General features: G+C 45.1%; 1 protein-coding gene across 1 annotated transcript in view; it reads left to right on the forward strand.

Annotated features, from left to right (window-relative positions):
• Window positions 1–538, forward strand: part of LOC311080866 (transmembrane protein 60-like) — a 3335-nt gene extending 2797 nt beyond the window's left edge. Inside the window, exons 2-3 of the mRNA XM_084111042.1 lie at window positions 1–309; window positions 430–538. The exon at window positions 1–309 is cut by the window's left edge and continues 1297 nt beyond it. The gene's annotated coding sequence lies outside the window, so the exon portion shown is untranslated. The remainder of the gene's footprint in view (window positions 310–429) is intronic.
• The last annotated feature ends 11193 nt before the right edge of the window (window positions 539–11731 follow it).

An 11731-nucleotide genomic window follows, 5' to 3' on the forward strand; every position in this document is an offset into this window, starting at 1 on the left:
ACACACACACACACACACACACACTGTGGGGCCTGCTAACCGGAGCGCTGATCCAGCTGGGCTTCAGCATGAGGAGCGACTGACACACACACACATATATAAACACATTCAGCACACAAATTGGACTCTTAAAGTTTGATATTTGTACATTTACATTTAATTACAGGTTAGAAATAATAAGTGAGTTTATTTCTTCATTTTCATCCTGTAAATGTCCGTTAGGGTTAGGGTTAGGGTTTAAGCTGCCGCTGGGTTAGGGTTAGGGTTTAAGCTGCCGCTGGGTTAGGGTTTAAGCTGCCGCTGGGTTGGGTTAGGGTTTAAGCTGCCGCTGGGTTAGGGTTAGGGTTTAAGCTGCCGCTGGGTTAGGGTTAGGGTTTAAGCTGCCGCTGGGTTGGGTTAGGGTTAGGGTTTAAGCTGCCGCTGGGTTAGCTAACCCATCCTGTAAATGTCCGTTTAAATGCAGGTTTGGTTCCGCATGTTTATTTCCTGACGCTCATGAACTGATGAACACAATCCTGAATAAACCATCATAAACGTGTGTGTTCTTCTGTCCTCGTTCATCACAGCGTCTGAGAGTGAAGCATTTCTCAGTCCAACATCGAGCTTGTACAGCCAATCACAACAGCATATGCTAATGAAGGTCAAAGGTCATGTTTATTTCTAACCCTAACCCCTGACCCCTGACCCGATGACCTACTGAAGTGGATATGATCATTAGTGAGGACTGCAGGATTACTGGAGTCTCCGTGAAGAGTTTAACTGGTCATTATCATACGTACAGTAAGGTGGAGGCAGAGATGGGCATAAATACATGGAAATGTATTTAAAATACAAATACAAAATACTGTGTGGAAAAATGTATTTAAATACAAATACAAAATACTGTGTGAAAAAATGTATTTAAATACAAATACAGTATTTTGTATTTTGAAAATACACAAAATACATGTGAAATTGGCCATCCAGTGCAGGTTCAGGTCACAGTGAATGAAGAAACTACATCGGCCTACTGACTTATCATTCCTAACCTCATCTCTGCCCTTTCTGTCATTCTTTCTTTCTTTCTTTCTTTCTTTCTTTCTTTCTTTCTTTCTGTCTGTCTGTCTTTCTTTCTGGCAATTACAAATAAACATATGCAAAATAGCAGCCATTTATATACTTATTTCTGGTTACAATGTAGTCTATTACTTGTGGTGAACACTTAAAAAATTCATACTGTATGTAAAACTGTGGGAACCTTTTCTGCTATCTAGCAAAGAATATGGATGGACGATCAAAATCTCATTTTACTTCACAGTAACAATATCATAGTTTCACAATTCTCAATATCAGTTTTGATTCCACAGCATAAACTGAATTTCAAACTCTTTTGAGGTTTTTTTTTGGTTGTTTTTTTTGTTGTTGTTGCAGTAGTCCAATGCTTTTAAAGTAATTTTATGTTTATTTTATGTAAAGTTTATTAAAATTTATTAAAATTAGAAAGTGTATCTAAAATTTAAAATTAGAATTAATTTAGATTCATTTGACACTATTTACCCCTTTTTTATTATTATTTTTTTTACGTACAATAAAACTAAAAGCTGAAGATGTTTGTGGAGTATCATTCATCAGTGTTTGTTTTTCCACTCCAACGTTCCAATAATTCCTGCCCACTAAAAGCTGCACGGATAAATTTGCTTACCCCACAAATAGGCCCATCTATGTAAACGATTTAGAAAAAGTTCCATCAATTCAAACTTTATATCATCGCTATGATATGTAGTGTCATATCACCCAGCCCTAACAGTAATGCTTTAAAGGTCCCATTGCATGAAAATGTCACTTTATGAGGTTTTTTAACCTTAATATGAGTTTCCCGAGCCTGCCTATGGTCCCCCAGTGGCTAGACGTTTTGATGGGTGTAAACCAAGCCCTGGGTATTTTTGAGAAAATGAAAGCTCAGACGGGCGAATCTAGAATCTCCCCTTTATGTCGTCATAAGGGGAAAGGTCACCTCCCCTTTCTCTTCTTTGCTTGCAAAAAACATGTGGCCGCCCATGAGAATATGAGCTGCGTGAGCGCGATACTGGTTCTTCCTCAAGAGACATCATGGCTTGCAAACGAGCGAAGCATGGCAGTTGCTCAGTGTTTGGATGTACAAATGAACACAAAAGTATTTTTTTAGTTCCTTCATCCGAGCCTCTGAAGAACCAGTGGGTTATGTGAATTTCACAACAAGAACAAAGAACAATCCCTTTCCAATCACCCAAGCTGTCAATCACACAGCTGTCAATCACACAGCACGAGTTTATCTGGACACTTGTCAAAATTCGTTATGAAATCAATGACGCTGTTACGTTGCACAACGAAGCTCTTACTGTACTTACCTCATGTTTGCATTGGTGAAATCATTAGTGAGAGTACAGAAACTGCTGCAATGATAAGATCTTCCTTCACACGATCAACAGGCTGTTATCTGCTCAATGCTCATCACTGCAACCTTTCATGTGATGGGAATAGATCTAAATACTTAAAAAACTTCTCACGATTCGTTAATCCCGATAGCTGTAATAGTAAAAACATGTAATAGCTGAATAGTAAAAGTTTTCGAGATAGTTCCACATGCAATGCTAAATATTTCATATGCAAGCATGTCAGCCAATCACAGCAGTGGGCGTTTACACTGAAGTCTCACAGCAGCCAATCACAGCAGTGGGCGTTTACACTGAAGTCTCTCAGCAGCCAATCACAACAGTGGGCGTTTACACTGAAGTCTCTCAGCAGCCAATCACAGCAGTGGGCGTTTACACTGAAGTCTCTCAGCAGCCAATCACAACAGTGGGCGTTTACACTGAAGTCTCTCAGCAGCCAATCACAGCAGTGGGCGTTTACACTGAAGTCTCAAAGCAGCCAATCACAACAGTGGGCGTTTACACTGAAGTCTCTCAGCAGCCAATCACAGCAGTGGGCGTTTACACTGAAGTCTCAAAGCAGACACGCCCCTTCAAACAGAGCGTTCAAATCAGAGGCTAAAATCAGGCTAGGAAATATGCCTTTTATTTATAAATTATAACAACTTTTGATCTAAAAAACATGCTAACATTATAAGGGCACCCCAGGAAACATTCTAAAATAATAAAATAAACCATGCAATGGGACCTTTAAACACATTTGACAAGCTAGTTGATAAAAATCAACAACCGGTCAAGACTGATTGCTAACGCTATTTTCCCACTTGTCTGTGCTCTTTTATTTTTTCATGTTAACTGAAGTGAATAATGCACTATTTTAACTTTAATCAACAAGTAGAATTGATCATGACATTCTCACCTTATTCCAAGAAAAAAATCGCTGATCCAATGCTGAGTTAGTGAATGTCTGAACTAGTTGATGCACAAAATCAATACCCTGATAAAGAGGTTGACTGGCAAAAAGTATTTTATGTATTTTGAAAATACAAAAATACTCATCTTAAATGTATTTAAATACAAATTACATTTGATTTTTTCCAAAGGCTTTAAAATACAAAATACAAAATAGTATTTTGTATTTCAAATACGTATTTTAAATACATGTATCTGAAATACTGCCCATCCCTGGGTGGAGGAAATGACAGAATCGCACAGTGTGTGTGCAGGACAGTGTGTGTGCGGGACAGTGTGTGTGCAGGACAGTGTGTGTGCGGGACAGTGTGTGTGCGGGACAGTGTGTGTGCGGGACAGTGTGTGTGCGGGACAGTGTGTGTGCGGGACAGTGTGTGTGCGGGACAGTGTGTGTGCGGGACAGTGTGTGTGCGGGACAGTGTGTGTGCGGGACAGGACAGTGTGTGTGCGGGACAGTGTGTGTGCGGGACAGTGTGTGTGCAGGACAGTGTGTGTGCGGGACAGTGTGTGTGCAGGACAGTGTGTGTCCGGGACAGTGTGTGCGGGACAGGACAGTGTGTGTGCGGGACAGTGTGTGTGCGGGACAGTGTGTGTGCGGGACAGTGTGTGTGCGGGACAGTGTGTGTGCGGGACAGTGTGTGTGCGGGACAGTGTGTGTGCAGGACAGTGTGTGTGCAGGACAGGACAGTGTGTTTGCAGGACAGTGTGTGTGCGGGACAGTGTGTGTGCAGGACAGGACAGTGTGTGTGCGGGACAGTGTGTGTGCGGGACAGTGTGTGTGCAGGACAGGACAGTGTGTGTGCAGGACAGGACAGTGTGTTTGCAGGACAGTGTGTGTGCAGGACAGGACAGTGTGTTTGCAGGACAGTGTGTGTGCGGGACAGTGTGTGTGCAGGACAGGACAGTGTGTGTGCAGGACAGTGTGTGTGCGGGACAGTGTGTGTGCAGGACAGTGTGTGTCCGGGACAGTGTGTGCGGGAAAGGACAGTGTGTGTGCGGGACAGTGTGTGTGCAGGACAGTGTGTGTGCAGGACAGGACAGTGTGTTTGCAGGACAGTGTGTGTGCAGGACAGTGTGTGTGCGGGACAGTGTGTGTGCAGGACAGGACAGTGTGTGTGCGGGACAGTGTGTGTCCGGGACAGTGTGTGTGTGTGCAGGACAGTGTGTGTGCGGGACAGTGTGTGTGCAGGACAGGACAGTGTGTGTGCAGGACAGTGTGTGTGCAAGACAGGACAGTGTGTGTGCGGGACAGTGTGTGTGCAGGACAGGACAGTGTGTGTGCGGGACAGTGTGTGTGCGGGACAGTGTGTGTGCGGGACAGGACAGTGTGTGTGCGGGACAGTGTGTGTGCAGGACAGGACAGTGTGTGTGCGGGACAGTGTGTGTGCGGGACAGTGTGTGTGCGGGACAGTGTGTGTGCGGGACAGGACAGTGTGTGTGCGGGACAGGACAGTGTGTGTGCGGGACAGGACAGTGTGTGTGCGGGACAGTGTGTGTGCGGGACAGGACAGTGTGTGTGCGGGACAGGACAGTGTGTGTGCGGGACAGGACAGTGTGTGTGCGGGACAGGACAGTGTGTGTGCGGGACAGGACAGTGTGTGTGCGGGACAGGACAGTGTGTGTGCAGGACAGGACAGTGTGTGTGCAGGACAGGACAGTGTGTGTGCAGGACAGTGTGTGTGCAGGACAGGACAGTGTGTGTGCGGGACAGGACAGTGTGTGTGCGGGACAGTGTGTGTGCAGGACAGGACAGTGTGTGTGCGGGACAGGACAGTGTGTGTGCAGGACAGGACAGTGTGTGTGCAGGACAGGACAGTGTGTGTGCGGGACAGTGTGTGTGCAGGACGGGACAGTGTGTGTGCAGGACAGGACAGTGTGTGTGCGGGACAGGACAGTGTGTGTGCAGGACAGGACAGTGTGTGTGCGGGACAGGACAGTGTGTGTGCGGGACAGGACAGTGTGTGTGCAGGACAGGACAGTGTGTGTGCAGGACAGGACAGTGTGTGTGCGGGACAGGACAGTGTGTGTGCGGGACAGGACAGTGTGTGTGCGGGACAGGACAGTGTGTGTGCGGGACAGGACAGTGTGTGTGCGGGACAGGACAGTGTGTGTGCGGGACAGGACAGTGTGTGTGCGGGACAGGACAGTGTGTGTGCAGGACAGTGTGTGTGCAGGACAGGACAGTGTGTGTGCGGGACAGGACAGTGTGTGTGCGGGACAGGACAGGACAGGACAGTGTGTGTGCAGGACAGGACAGTGTGTGTGCAGGACAGGACAGTGTGTGTGCGGGACAGGACAGTGTGTGTGCGGGACAGGACAGTGTGTGTGCGGGACAGTGTGTGTGCGGGACAGGACAGGACAGGACAGTGTGTGTGCAGGACAGGACAGTGTGTGTGCAGGACAGGACAGTGTGTGTGCGGGACAGGACAGTGTGTGTGCGGGACAGGACAGTGTGTGTGCGGGACAGTGTGTGTGCGGGACAGGACAGGACAGGACAGTGTGTGTGCAGGACAGGACAGTGTGTGTGCAGGACAGGACAGTGTGTGTGCAGGACGGGACAGTGTGTGTGCGGGACAGTGTGTGTGCAGGACGGGACAGTGTGTGTGCGGGACAGGACAGTGTGTGTGCAGGACAGGACAGTGTGTGTGCAGGACAGGACAGTGTGTGTGCAGGACGGGACAGTGTGTGTGCAGGACAGGACAGTGTGTGTGCAGGACAGGACAGTGTGTGTGCAGGACAGGACAGTGTGTGTGCAGGACGGGACAGTGTGTGTGCGGGACAGGACAGTGTGTGTGCAGGACGGGACAGTGTGTGTGCGGGACAGGACAGTGTGTGTGCAGGACAGGACAGTGTGTGTGCAGGACAGGACAGTGTGTGTGCAGGACAGGACAGTGTGTGTGCGGGACAGTGTGTGTGCAGGACGGGACAGTGTGTGTGCGGGACAGGACAGTGTGTGTGCAGGACAGGACAGTGTGTGTGCAGGACAGGACAGTGTGTGTGCGGGACAGTGTGTGTGCAGGACGGGACAGTGTGTGTGCGGGACAGGACAGTGTGTGTGCAGGACAGGACAGTGTGTGTGCAGGACAGGACAGTGTGTGTGCAGGACGGGACAGTGTGTGTGCGGGACAGGACAGTGTGTGTGCAGGACGGGACAGTGTGTGTGCGGGACAGGACAGTGTGTGTGCAGGACGGGACAGTGTGTGTGCGGGACAGGACAGTGTGTGTGCAGGACAGGACAGTGTGTGTGCAGGACAGGACAGTGTGTGTGCGGGACAGTGTGTGTGCAGGACGGGACAGTGTGTGTGCGGGACAGTGTGTGTCCGGGACAGTGTGTGTGCGGGACAGGACAGTGTGTGTGCAGGACAGGACAGTGTGTGTGCAGGACAGTGTGTGTGCGGGACAGTGTGTGTGCTGGACAGGACAGTGTGTGTGCGGGACAGTGTGTGTGCGGGACAGTGTGTGTGCGGGACAGTGTGTGTGCGGGACAGTGTGTGTGCGGGACAGTGTGTGTGCAGGACAGGACAGTGTGTGTGCGGGACAGTGTGTGTGCAGGACAGGACAGTGTGTGTGCAGGACGGGACAGTGTGTGTGCGGGACAGTGTGTGTGCAGGACAGGACAGTGTGTGTGCAGGACAGGACAGTGTGTGCAGGACAGGACAGTGTGTGTGCAGGACAGGACAGTGTGTGTGCGGGACAGTGTGTGTGCGGACAGGACAGTGTGTGTGCGGGACAGTGTGTGTGCAGGACAGGACAGTGTGTGTGCAGGACAGGACAGTGTGTGTGCGGGACAGGACAGTGTGTGTGCGGGACAGGACAGTGTGTGTGCGGGACGGGACAGTGTGTGTGCGGACAGGACAGTGTGTGTGCGGGACAGTGTGTGTGCAGGACAGGACAGTGTGTGTGCAGGACAGGACAGTGTGTGTGCGGGACAGTGTGCGCCTTTGAGTTCATAAAAAGCTCAGGGGCTCGATCTTCGTACGTTGCTTATTACATCCGAGATCAAATGATATCATCGTGCTAATCATGATCCGGCTAATTGGGTTCTTCGAACACACCTGTTGTTTATGATTAGTATCTGAGATAATTGGTTTAAAAGGGGATATGTATCGATAGTAGAAACATTGATCAGCAACACTGCTATTGGCTGCTCAGCGTGGCCGAAGAGCGGCTCAGTGTTTCTCCTCAGCAGAGCAAGAACTAATAGTTGAAGTTTATTCGGAATTTTAATGTTTAATCAAAACGCCAGGGAACACCTCAAAGTCTACAAAAGCCAGGAGAGAGGGCTGGCAAAAAGTAGCAGACAATTTAAATCCGTTAGAAGTGGCCATGTCAGATGTTGTTATATTTGTATTTTAATAATTGCATAATTACTTTGTTCATTGTAATGTCAGAGTCACCACACTAGAACATGGGAACAAATAAAAGTGAAGTACAAAAATATTCTACATAATGGTAATTTTTAATTATAGTCTCTTCTATAAAAGTCACTGTTAAATAAATGGTTGTCTGTTTATAAAAGCAACCAAGACTGAAAAAAAAAGGCTGAAAAAAAAGAAAAGATCTTAGTAGCCTGTAACTGTAACACTGTAAAATATGTTTTGCTGCATTAAATTAAGGCTATATAGTCATTTCAGCTGTTAAATCTTGAGTAATGATGAATTGCTTTTACTGTCCAATGATTCTAGGTGGTCTTGGAAATGATTGGCTGGAGTTTTTCGAGTCCTGCCCGTTCCACAGATGATTAAATTGCTTAATTTTCATTTCAGTGCTTCTAACTCAGTGGCTGTAAGTGGGTTAGGAATAGGATTTCAAGTGATTTTGAAAAAATGGCCAAAAAAGAGAATCACATACCCCACCTTTAAAATAGGTGTTATTTGAAAGCTTAGAATCTGAAATTTATAATGAATGTAGCCAATTTGATAAACTCCTAAGTAGTGTTGAGTTATTTGCTGATAAATAGAAAAATGTTTTCATAATTTATAAACTACTTTTTTGTATTACGTACTGCAATATGTCAAATACATCATACAGCTCAGATAGTCCTGTCATATGTCATTTGAAAGGTCTCAATGAGTAGAATACAACAAGCATAATTGTTTCAGGCTTTTTACTAAACCTTGAGCGAGGTTTTTGTAAAAGAAGCCCTTCAAGAGACCCATATGAAAACCATATATGGATGCTGAATTTTAGACACATTTCCGCTCGTAACTTCAAGAAACATGCTCCGATTGAGGAAAATGACATCATTATTTACAGCAGATGCTTACAATTAAAATCCAAACTCAACATAACCCATCACTCAGAACTAAAGATATTCCCCATGGAGTTCTAACAACAAAAAAAATCCACAGACTCATGTAGCCAAGCAAGGTAGCTTAGACTTGGCCTTTTTACTCGTATCTTCATAAAACATACATTGATCATGAATTGCTTTGACTTGTGAAAGTGAAAACTGATAAACTTATGTTAATGTAAAAATATTTTGCCATGAGTTATTGATCACATTTTTCCCCAGTGTAGTTCATTGTAATGACATTGTGTTTTCCTCTTTTGTGCACTTTTACATAATACACCAAACCTTGTGTCTGTTCCCAAGAAAGTGGAGCTGAAATATGTGCAGTAAGTGGACATTTTCTAACTTTCCAAAGGAAAGAAACTATAAGACTTTGTAATGTCCATTTGTTTCCATTGCACTGGACAGTGAATAAACCCTCTCAGATAACTGTCATATGGAGGAACTAGCCTACCTGCAGGTGCATAAATAACTTTACTTAATTTATACTTGTATGCTTTATGTCTGCAATATAAGCTGCAGGATTCCACATCTACAGAAAGGCCTACAGAAGAGTCTGCACAGACAGAGGAGACATAGGCCTACAGGTGGGCAGTGTATAGCCAACATTTCCTTTTTATTTGTTGCATGAGGCATGTGTCTAATATCTCTTGTTGCAGGCACTTGACCACTGGCTTTTCTTTACAAAGAACAATTGAAATAAAATTCAAGGAACTAAGCATATTTGTCTTTTATTAAACATTTAATGAAAAGTGTTTTTCTTTTTGGGCAATGTGTAATATGGCACATGCAACAATGTCACAGGCCCTGTCAGGTGTGCAACCCTCAGACTTTTCAGACACTGAAATCTTCCCTTTAGCCAAAGTTCATTTCATTGTGTGCCCTTGTCCTGGCTAGAGCTGCACTGTAACTGGTCTGGGTCAGGGAATGGGGTCATAAAACACCTGTCTGCAGGCAGGACCATGTCATAATCACCTATGAAAAAATGCAGTTCTGTTAGGATCAGCATAAGTGTATGTAATACAGTGAGCTTGATATTTAATTGTGGATCTTTCCTTACCACTTTCAAATAATGTGCATGAATGTGAATCTCTGAAAATTCTTAAGTCATGCACAGATCCTGGCCATTTTGCTTTCACATTTGTGATATGGAAGATTTGAGTCAACTGCCTTTTTTTTTATTTGATATAATATCATTAATCTGGAATATTAAGAATCCCAATAGTAACTGGGCTGCACATTTACATTGTGAACCTCCTTTCTAATCCCCTTCATTGAGGCCTTGATGCAGTCTATGGTCTAGCCTATAGTCTATGGTACCAATCACGTTAGTGAAGCCTGAGTGACATATACTGTAATCAGCATGGTCATGATTGCATGATCTTCATAAAAAATTATGATATCCTAAAAATAAAATAAAAACTGCTTTACAACATTGAGTCTTCAGTAGCTTGGAAATGCCACAAAAAACCTAAAACTGTTTTTATAACCTAAAAGCGCCAGGTAAACTCCGAATGACACGACAGACAGCACTTTCCATCAAGTTCTCCGCATCTCCAATAGTGTAAAGGAAAGAGCCACTCGCAAATAATCTTAGGGCAATGCAAACAGTTTGTGCTGTAGTTAAAGCCCGACTCCGACAAGTCGAAAATAAATGTGCGTTTCCAACAATTTAATAATGTAAACGACAATCTCACGAGTCACGAGAAAAAATATACATCTCAGAAAGTGCACTATCGTGCTGCGCTGGACTTCCCGTATCAGCTCCGCTTATGAGCCGCAGTCTAATCCTGTTAACATGAAATAAGCTCCCGAGCCGGTGTAAGCTTGCGCACCTGTTGCTATGACAGCAAGTCCAGGATGAGCTTCAAAGAACCAAACAATCCAAGATCATGCCAAATCGCCAACAATCAAATCCAGCTAACTGAGTTAGCGACGTACGAAGAACGGGCCCCAGGTGAGTAAGAATCAGTCAACAAACACAGTGAGTAATGTCTTGTCCTGTTATTGTCACCTGCACTTCATGTCACATGTTTAGCATAGCCTTCTCTGTCGGCAATATAGGATTTATATGTGATAAATGCAAGGAGTCAGTTAGGTTGACGGAGAAGATTTCAGAACTAGAGACACGCATCCGAAATTTAATTGAGGATAGTAAGAGTGCTAGAGCTTTAGATACTGCTTTGGATGCGCCTAGCATAGTGAACTCTTTACATGACTTGGTTCCGGCTGAGTTAGTGCCTGCGCAGCCGGGCAAATGGGTGACAGTGAGGGATCGCTCTAGTCGCGGATCAAAAAACCACTCTTCCGTTCCGATAACCATAACAAATCGATTTGCCCCGCTCAGTGAAACACCCACTGAGAATCCTGTTGATTGTGCCCTAGTAATTGGTGATTCAATCACACGGAACGTGAAAATAGAGACACCAGCCACCATAGTCACATGTTTGCCGGGAGCCAGAGCGCCTGACATCAAAGCAAATTTAAATGTACAAATGTAAAAGTGCACAGTAGTGCACAGTACAGTGCACAGTAAAAGTGCTGTCTAATGCCAATCGTAAATTCTCTAAGATCATTATTCACGTCGGCACTAATGATGTTCGACTCCGCCAGTCGGAGATCACCAAAATTAATATTAAAGAGGTGTGTGTACTTGCAAGTACGATGTCAAGCACTGTAATTTGCTCTGGCCCCCTTCCTGTTCGCAGGAGTGATGAGATAGTCAGTAGATTGTGTTCACTGAATCGCTGGCTGTCTAAGTGGTCTCCACTTAATAATATAGAATTCATAGACAATTGGAAAAGTTTTTTGGGGCAGACCTGACCTGACCGAATTTGGAAATCCAAAAAACGTTTAAACCCATCTAAGGTTAAAAATTTAATTGATGTTCAACAAATAAAAAACAGCTATAATACAGATGAGCAAATGCTTAAGCTTGGGTTGCTGAATATTCGATCGCTTACTTCAAAAGCACTCATTGTTAATGATATGATTTCAGACTATAATCTAGATGTGCTGTGTTTGACAGAAACCTGGCTAAAACCAAACGATTACATTACTTTAAATGAGTCCACCC

Source organism: Abramis brama, assembly GCF_963993115.1.
Source record: "Abramis brama genome assembly, chromosome: 4".
In the NCBI taxonomy this organism is placed as follows: domain Eukaryota; kingdom Metazoa; phylum Chordata; class Actinopteri; order Cypriniformes; family Leuciscidae; genus Abramis; species Abramis brama.